At 39.4% G+C, this 10,222-nt stretch overlaps 1 protein-coding gene across 1 annotated transcript in view; it reads right to left on the bottom strand.

The window, feature by feature from the left end:
- The window catches only part of svild (supervillin d), a 70,978-nt gene extending 62,938 nt beyond the window's left edge, over positions 1–8,040 (bottom strand). Inside the window, 1 exon segment of the mRNA XM_034708356.1 lies at positions 7,661–8,040. The gene's annotated coding sequence lies outside the window, so the exon portion shown is untranslated.
- Positions 8,041–10,222: the final 2,182 nt, after the last annotated feature.

Here is a 10,222-nt window from a genome sequence, read left to right on the forward strand (position 1 = left end):
TGATCCTCGATTCAAAACACTGATATTTGATTCCTGGTCTTTATTTTGGTTAATGATGGTGTCAGATGGAACTCAGCTCTGGGAATGAGCGAAAACAAAGCAAAATGCAGAATGGAGAGAGGCCTCATGCTTCCCCTGTGCATGGAAACTATTATGTGTGTGCAAATCAAATAAAAGTCGAAAAGTATAACCATATGCTTATGTGCCATGCAGATATTACACCGGTGCAAGACGTCATTAAAGTGAGCCTTGACAGAGCAGTTACTGACCAAATACAGTTAGGCTCTTGCTGATGAAGCCGGCCGTTCTAAGTGCTAGCTTGGTTTATAAATATGTCCGAGCAGTTATTAACATGTGGGTAACACATAGCACACTTCTCTCACCCTTCCTATCACTCACATGGATGACATCACTTTTGATTTATGTAAATATTTGTTCAGCAAAACTTCTTGGCTGTGCAGCTGACATCAAACCTCAGAGAGTAGAGAGGATTTTTTGAAGCCATGTTTTGCAGTTTGGCTGTGTCACGTTACTTGAATTTAAAAGGGATATTTCCATTTTTTTAAGTGGGGTTGTATGAATGTTATGTCACTAGTAATTGTACTAGCCACAACGGATGCCAGTCAGCTCGGCTCCTTTGATGAGAAACTGCAGGGAGAAACAGCACACAAGCTAGGCTACAGTTTTCAGCTGACGGGGTCATTCCTGCCACGTTATTGAGCCAATTTTGAAACATTCTGACCCACGTACTCATCTCGGTCTAGGTGTACGCTCTACTGGGGATTTTTTCAGCACTTCACTTTGCCACCAGAAAGTCTGTTAATGTGTGTTGCTCCTCTCTTGGTTGATGGTTAAGGGAATTAACAGCAAGTCCAGCTCTTAAAGGGGACATATCACGCTTTTTTCATCAATATATATTGGTCTAAGAGGTCCCCAAAACATGTCTTTAAAGTTTATGCTCAAAAAAACCCTTTGAAATCAGATTTTGGTCTGCCTGAAAAACCCTCTTCTTCATTCCTCATCAGAACACTCTGTTTTCCCTCTGACCACGCCCCCTCAGGAAGTGGATGTGCCTCGGCTCTCCAGCACGTTGATCTAATGTTTACATGTTGGCTGAATATACACGGCTGCTCAGAGATCGCGTTACTTCAACCCTCTGAATCTGATCCTGACGGAGAGGCGCCTGTAGCAGGACCTTTCTGAAGGATTGGTCACAGATTTAGTGTTTCTTGTTGTTTTATTTATCAGTATGTAGACGTGTGTCTTGGTACACAGCTACGATCATGTAGCTATGTGGCTATGCTAACTAGCGCTAGCACTTATCCATGATAAATAAAAATCATCCACTAGATCTTCAAATCTGCAGGCCTGGGGAGTAAAACTGACCTCTGCCAGAAAGGCAGCAGGACCTTTCTGAAGGATTGGTCACAGATTTAGTGTTTCTTGTTGTTTTATTTGTCAGTATGTCGACGTGTGTCTTGGTACACAGCTACAGCTACAGCTACAGCTACAGCTATGAACATGTAGCTATGTGGCTATGCCAATTAGCGCTAGCACTTATCCATGATAAATAAAAATCATCCACTAGATCTTCAAATCTGCAGACGTGGGGAGTAAAACCGACCTTTGTGTTTATTAAGACAGCCTACAACTAGCATGCCTCCCTCCTAAGCTCCTTGTTAGCACACATTTGTGCAGGTAATGAAAAACGGGGGAGGGATTCAGTATTATTTTATACACATTTACAGAAAGGTGGAGAAATCAAAACAGGGGCAGAATGGATTTTTTTCATTCTCGGGGGGTTTGTAGACATGCCAGGTACACATATTTCAGGTAGAGAACAATTAAAAAGTCAATTTTGCATGATATGTCACCTTTAAGAAAAACTTACTTATGTTGTAAGGAAGAAGGCTTCTGAGTTTATTGATATCTCGGAGACATTTTTTTAATTTATAAAAAGTGTTGACATTGAGCAAGTACTGGAACAGTGATGGGATGACAAGAATGACGTGTTCTATAGTTATGATGTGAGGAATTTTTTTTGCTACATTTTAGTTTTTATGTACTATTGTTGTTATTTTATTATTATTACTATTTTCAATGTCGTTTTATTTATTTTAAGGTTTTGTCTAGAACTTTCTGAAAACATGCAATTTATGCGTTACTCCTATTTATTTATTTGCTTTTACATTTTCTGTATGTGTTTTATGTGTGAAATATTCTGCCAATGGGGGGGGGGGGGGGGGTGTTATGTGTTTTCTGCGAATGTTGATACATTTTGTAAATACCCTTCACAAATTTGAAAACCAATAAAACATGTTTTTGGAAAAAAAAGCAAAAAAAACAAGTCTGTTATTTTTTGCACTATTTGGAGACACAACACAGTCGTGCTCTTCCGCCTGAAGCGCACTGATCAGCTGTTCAGGTTTGCGGGCTTCAAAAGATACACATTAACTTCATAATGAGTGATTCTGACAGAGCCGATGACATGCTATTTACTGCGGACACACGTAGACACCTTCATGAGCCGGAGTTTACAGAGGAAAAGGTGATTCAATGCACCAGTAGAAAAAGTGGAGAAACATCTGTGCTAAAACTGCTAAACTGGAGAGCAGAAGATTCCAACTTACCTGGTGGTGCAGGTGTGTCCCTTTAAGTAAAAAGACCGAAATTCAAAGTTAAAATTTAAACATCCCTCACTAAAAATTTCTGTCATTGCTTGAGCAGGGCTTTTACATAAGGCACAGGGTGGGATTATGAGATAAAACACTCTTTACTCACGCTTTGCATGAGCAAAAATATGTTATACATTTGATTAAAATAATTTGTGCAAGAGTGCATTCCAAAGCAATCAAACCATCTAAGAATCAAATCTGTGACCTGAATTGGACTTTTTGCCTTTACACTAAATCAGTTTAACTCCACAAGTGCCCTTATTTGGATGCTTTGCCTTTTAGATCCTTGTTAAATCCTTAATTACCCATTTAAAACTAAATTACTATACTAATTTAACAAGAACGTTTTATTTAACATCCCTTCAATTACTTTTCAGTGAGGCTACACTTAGTGGGGGGTCAATTCACTCAGCAGAGCTAACCAAAGCTTTAGATCTACACCTTCATGACAGAGGGCCGGGCAGGACAACAGCAGAAGATAAAACACTCGTCCAGTTATGGGATGTTAATTGATCTGAAGCTTTGGAATGGGAGGATGCAAAAATGTTTTTAAAACAATGCAGTTTTGAAGAAGAAAAGTTAGAGAAACAGAAGCCTGTTTTAGGAAAAGATTACTCTTCTATTTAAGCTAGTTCTTGTTAATCTGAAAGCGCTCTGTAAAGTAGCATTCTAGAGCAATGTGGGTTGGGACCCCCTGGCGAGGTCGCGAGACACAAATGGGGGGGTTGTGAAATGTCTTTCAGAATGTTTTTTTTTTTTTAATTATCTAAAAATAGTACATTTTACCTATAATAGTAAAAAATAATGACAAAAACAGTGGCTAAACTTAAAATAAAACCTATGTAATGAGCTTTCAGCCTTAATTTTTGCCAGATAACTCCTAAATTTAGGGTTACGCTGGACTTCCACCAGATCCGTGTCCGGTCCATCTCCAATCCTCTGCGGTCAAGCTCCGTGCTCTCTCGTCTGTCAACACGCAAGGGTTGCGTTTTCGGAATGCAGCACGAAGCACGACCACCGGACAGCAGTAGTCATGTGACCTAGGTTTTCCAGCTGTAATTACTGAATTAACGATTCTCCTCCTCCTCTCCTCATCCATGTTGTCTTTATCGTCCTCTGAAAACCTCTGACCTGTTGACTCCAGGCCTGCCTCCGCTCATTATGACGGTTTGTTGTTGTAGTTAAGTGAAATAAGTGGCGATAACACAGATTGATGCGTCGTGCTCCGGCATCCAGCAAAAATAGAAGACTCGCGTATCTGATCTGTTGCATTCCAACCTGCGTCTCTGATCCGGCAGTTCGGAACACAACAGAGTTAACATATTGACTAGAATAGAAACCTATCAGATTCAGTGCCGTGACAGATCAGAGACGGACCTGACACGGATCCGGTGGAATGTAGCCATTAGTGATTAGTTTATTATCAAAAGCATCTGCAGCAGTTGGTTCATTCATAACGGCACAGGGAACACAGCGACATGCTGATATAAGGCGTTTTTCGACAGGAGGAACTTTACCCCGGAACTACATGCGTTTCAACCGACGGACCCAGGGTGAAAAAGTAATTCAGGGGTAGATAATCTCCCCCCTAAAAAGCCCCTGCTAGGGGGGTAGTACTTTTCACAGGGCCCGGGGCTTTTGGGGGTCAGGGCCTGCCATGCTGACCGTGTCTGATTGGTAGATTAACCGCAGTGTTTTTAATTCTGCCCGCCGTCCACAATAACATCACACACATCTGTGATTCATTTGATTTCTCTTTCTTTAACTTGTTTTGTCTGTTTTGTATGTGTTTATTTTTCTTAACTTGATTTAGCAGCTTCACAGTAGTCTTCTCTAAACCCACCGCGAATGCGTTTCTCCCGGTGTTACGGTTTTAAAAGTGACCCTCTAAACTGGAGACCTTCAGCTGATTGTAACGGTGTTTGTGGAGTTTACACAGCTGTTGAAACACAGAGGGAGTTTTAAGATTCAATATCCTCATCAGATATTTAATCATCGTCTAAAACGTTTATGAGGGATGCATCCGGCTGAAAGTCGGCAGTAAACAGGGTCGCGGTTTAAAGCAAAACACAGGCGATCTCTGCCACAGCTTGTTGAGTTAAAAAGGATTTTAAAGCTGTGTTGAAACGTCTTTGCTACTCGCGCTTATGCCCTCTCACGTGTTGATTCAGTGAATCCATCTGTGATGAAATATAGCACAATCTAAAACAGCACCAGCTGAGTCTCTTCCATGCTAACAGGATAACTGTTGTGATACCTGCCTGTCCGTCTGCTTCTGTGGTGTCATCTGTGATGAATAGCATTCGCCTTTGTTTTACTGCCCTCTACTGGTCTGGTGGTGTAGTGCCTGACTTTTTATTTCCTCCATACGTCACTGGCCTGATTTGCACAATCTACCCAGGTCTTCGGCCCCATGGTGGAAACGCATACACCAATGGGGGGCACAGAGCCTTTTAGTTCAGGGTAAAGTAGTTCTGGGGGCTGCAAGACCCCGGAACTCTTGGTCGAAATGCACCTATAGGTGGGCTAATTTTCTGCTGACCAGCTAAATGAAGCCACATTAAATCACTTTGAGGGATAGTGGGAGTGGTGAGTCTGTGGCACCTATATTTTTGGGGTCGTGGGCTGAAAAGTTTGGGAGCCCCTGTTCTAGAGAACATGCCATTGGGAAGTTTTTTATTCATCACTCACAACAACTTGCTCTGAGGGTAAAAAACAGGCAAGTTGATGTTAAAGTGTTGAACAAAACATGTCTCTACAGCAAGACACCCTCATTTACTGCACACCCCTCTCCTAGCCTGCGTTGAGTAACACAATCCCTTCAGGGGCAACATGACAACACAAGGCGTTCAGGTGAACGATAACACTTACAGCTCACTTCTGTCCAACAACAATGAAGCGTCTGTCTCTTTGTTTGCAGTCTTTACATGGTCCAAAGAAGGGGCAGGTAAAGAGCAGCAGAATGATGTGGGTGGAAAAGAGGGGAAGAGCCACTCCCTGCTCGGACACGCTCTGCTGCAGCTGGCTGCTCTGCACAACGCTGGATATGGATCAACGGGGGACTGTGCTTCATCCTTTAACGTTCTGCTATTAAACAAGAGTGACACAAAGCAGCAGGCTCTGTTATTAATGAGTTACACAGCAACACAAACATGTGCTGTCCTGCTTAGTGCTCCACAGAATGTCTTATCAAGGAGTCTATCAGTTTTTTCTCTGAGTTGCACAACACCAGCTGGCTCAGGAAGGTCTGTGAAAAACCTGTTGTGACACAGGCCGTGCAGTCAGTGGGAAAATTACAGTCTTGGAAGCTTCAAATACTATAGCCCTTGGATATGAAGCTTCAATGAGTTTTATTATATTTACAATCTGACTTTTAAAAGAAGAAGCAGCTGGAAGGAAACTTGAAAGAGAGGGGAAGTTGGAGAAACCTATCAGCTACACTATTTCTTCACTTTAACTCACTTACCTTTTGAGATAGTGTAATAAACTCAAGATTTTCTCACTTTTTCTCTGAAAATGACATTATTTTGACACAAAACCCTGAATTCAACATGCACTAAGAGCCAAGAGTATAGTTGAAATCATAGGAGCATGTCTGCTGAAAGAAAAGCCCATGGAGTAAACAGAGGGAACACCTCACAATGAGTACACTCACCATATTTCAAAGGAAATCAAACAAGCTTCAACCATCTCCAATGTACACATAACCCTTGTAGTTTGCAAGTATTTGCATAGCTGTGGCGGTTTGACACAGATAAACAAGACTTTGATTCTAAGTGCTTACGTAACCCAGTCTTCAGTGGTTTAGTGTAACCTTTTATTTAGTTGGAAAATTAAGGTTTCCCATTTCTAAAGAAGCCCTAAGTGAACATCGATCCATTTATTTATTCCATTTCACATCATAACAAGCAACTTCTAGTTGTCATAATCTCGAGATAACACTGGCTTTTCCTGTCAAAACAAATCAATTTCTGTTGTTTTTGCAACTTATTTTTCTTGTTAGGACAGGATAACACTCAACACAGCTGGTTTCGCGGTTATTAAGAGATAAATATATCTCAATCTCAAGATAACAAGGCTTATTTGTTTTCATGTGATAACAGGATGATTTCTTGGCATCGTGCCATGCTGCTATAGTGCCCACACTAATGAGGCAAATTAAGCCTACTTCTGTTTGCTTTGTGATGTTGCAACTCCAGGGAGATCAGATGAGTAATGATCATCACAGGTTACAGAGGTGTAAGTGAATTACGAAAAACTACAAGTCCAAGACAACAAGATAAACAGCTCTTTCAGTGACTTGTGTCAAGAAAACTAAGTCAAATGTATGAATGCATATCTGCTTGGGGCTTCCCCACATTTCAGCCTTCCCTTACTTTCTACTTACTGTGTTTTCACAGGTGGGTTTTGCAGAAAGCAACCCAAATGCTCTGTCCTCTGTGTCACTGCTTGCAAAAGGGGGTTGGCAAGCTGTCCACAGGCTCAGTCTTTAGACTTGTGAAGAGAGGGCAGACAAGCTTGACTTTATAATAACAAGTAAGAAGTAGGACAGTGGGTGAAAGGATAAAACCAGCTGGCTTAGGGGCTCTGTCACTAGATAGATAGATAGATAGATAGATAGATAGATAGATAGATAGATAGATGTCATATAACTGTCAAAATATGCAGTCAGGTTGTCAGCTGCAGGAACAAACAGCAGGAGGGCTGCTTCACTTCCTACAGTGCGTTCTGTAACCGTGAGAATTAGGTTAATATATAGAGGAAGGAAGCTACACTGACTAACACAATGACAGCTGATGAGTGTGTGTCTGTATGACATCGTTTCGACACCTCACTTCGCAATATACACTCCTGAACAACCTCGAACATACAAGTTTGAGAATGCACTCAATTAACCTGGGTAACATTATGTTCCGTTGCACTACAACAACGAACGCATTACAGAGTTGCAACATATAGTGTGAATACATGGTGTGATAACGTACCTGCAATTCTTCAAGGAGGTCTTAAACTGGCGTCTCAACGTAACATCCACGGAAGTGCGTGTCAGGCAGCTGTTTAAACAAACTACAACCACAGAACTTGGTGGTTTGAACATTAAAAGTCAGCATACGTGATGTTTTGAAGAGTTCCTGCTAACGTTTAACCGCAGCAGCACGTCACAGACTAACGTTCAGAGCGTTTCCTCGACGCCGATGTCAGAAAGCAATGCACGTAAGCATACTCTTCTCTTCCTCAGGAGTGTGTCTGGTTGTCTTTCCTTATTTATCACTGAAACTGAAGCTACAGTGAGACACGGCTCTCTCCTGCCCATGCAGCAGAGTGGGGAGGCGGCGGCAGGGCGCTGAGTGCTGCTGCTGGCTGATCCAACAGCTTCAAACTTAAAATGCCTTCTCGCTTCTGATTGGTCCAAACTCAGCGCGGTGATGCGTTCACTTGCCCAGGGCGAGCGCCCACTTCTATAACTGTGGGGTCCTCCAAGACACATAACAGTATTTGATAGTATTTGATAGTATTTGATAGTATTTGATAGTATAGTATAGTATAGTATAGTATAGTATAGTATAGTATAGTATAGTATAGTATAGTATAGTTATATATGGAGTATAGTATAGTATAGTTATAGTATAGTGTAGTTGTATATGGAGTATAGTATAGTATAGTATATTATAGTACAGTTATAGTACAGTATAGTAATATATGGAGTATAGTATAGTTATAGTGTAGTATAGATATATATGGAGTATAGTATAGTGTAGTATAGTAATATATGGAGTATAGTATAGTTATAGTATAGTGTAGTATAGTATAGATATATATGGAGTATAGTATAGTATAGTGTAGTATAGATATATATGGAGTATAGTATAGTTATAGTATAGTGTAGTATAGTATAGATATATATGGAGTATAGTATAGTGTAGTATAGTATAGTATAGTTATATATGGAGTACAGTATAGTATAGTATAGTTGTATATGGAGTATAGTATAGTGTCGTATAGTATAGTCTAGATATATATGGAGTACAGTATAGTATAGATATATATGGAGTATAGTATAGTATAGTATAGTATAGATATATATGGAGTATAGTATAGTACAGTATAGTATAGATATATATGGAGTATAGTATAGTACAGTATAGTATATATATATATGGAGTATAGTATAGTATAGTATAGTATAGTATAGTATAGATATATATGGAGTATAGTATAGTATAGTACAGTATAGATATATATGGATTATAGTATAGTATAGTATAGTATAGTATAGTATAGATATATATGGAGTATAGTATAGCATAGTAATATATGGAGTATAGTATAGTATAGTATTGTATAATATAGTATAGTATAGTATAGTATAGTTTACTATAGTATAGTATACTATAGTATAGCATAGTAATATATGGAGTATAGTATAGTATAGTATAGTATAGTATACTATAGTATAGTATAGTATAGTATAGCATAGTATGCAGTGGCGTGTCCAGAGGGGTGGCCAAGGGTGCACCGGCACCCCTTGAAATTTCAATTGGCCACCCCAAAAACCTAAACTATGATTGGCTGTTTGCCTTGTCAGAGGTGGGGTTTCAGTTAAAATCTATAATTTGGGATGAGTTAAAAGGGTGAAAGTAGATTTCTTTATTAGTGCCCTCAAAAGTGACTTTGAAAAAACACCTTTTGTAAGTCCTTAAAGACTTAAACCTAGAAGATTTATGCCACTTTGTCATGTTTTTTTTGTTTTTAAGTCAAAAGGAATATGAAAACTGTTTAATACTTTAATGAAAGTAGGTTTTTAAGATAGAAAGGGTTAACGTTATTTATTTGTAAATGCACTGGCCACCCCTGCCTGTGTGAGAGCCTGAGTTGGGCCACCCCAGTCAAAAAGTTCTGTACACGCCCCTGATAGTATGTAATAGTACTATTTATTTTATTGTGTTATTTTATTTTATTGTGTTTTGTCCCTCTGTAAAGTAGCCTTGAGTGTTAAGAAAGGTGCTTTTAAATAAAATGTGTTATTATTAGTAGTAGTATGGTAAGAAGGTAGCCTACATTGAAAGAAAAACAAAAGAAGAAGTGATTCATTTAAAACGGTGACAAATTCAATTTTAGGCACTTACTAACAAAATCATCGTAGTGCTATTTTATATTTTGTCCAACATCTCTGAGGGATACTGTGTAAATTCGTAGTGCAGAAGCCCACAAAACCAACCCGTTGGAAAGCTGGGCCTGACAGAGGTATCATCAGCCAATATTTTTGGCCAATACTGCTTTTGTTACAGAAGGATTGGTGATAACAACTTTTTTTAATCTTAACATTAATAAAAGTTTCGATTTTCCTTGGAAAATGGATGAAAAATTAAGTTTTATCCCTTTTTTATTTAATCGGCAGAGATACTGGTCATACTTTTTTCTCCTCACATAGAGCCATATAATTTTCAGTAGTCTCAACAATCAAATCTCCCAAAGGATGGACAAAACCCATCCTTTTTTTAAAAGGCATGAATGCATAATTTCCTACATATCTGACAATAACAAAA

This window comes from Notolabrus celidotus, chromosome 18, assembly GCF_009762535.1.
Source record: "Notolabrus celidotus isolate fNotCel1 chromosome 18, fNotCel1.pri, whole genome shotgun sequence".
In the NCBI taxonomy this organism is placed as follows: domain Eukaryota; kingdom Metazoa; phylum Chordata; class Actinopteri; order Labriformes; family Labridae; genus Notolabrus; species Notolabrus celidotus.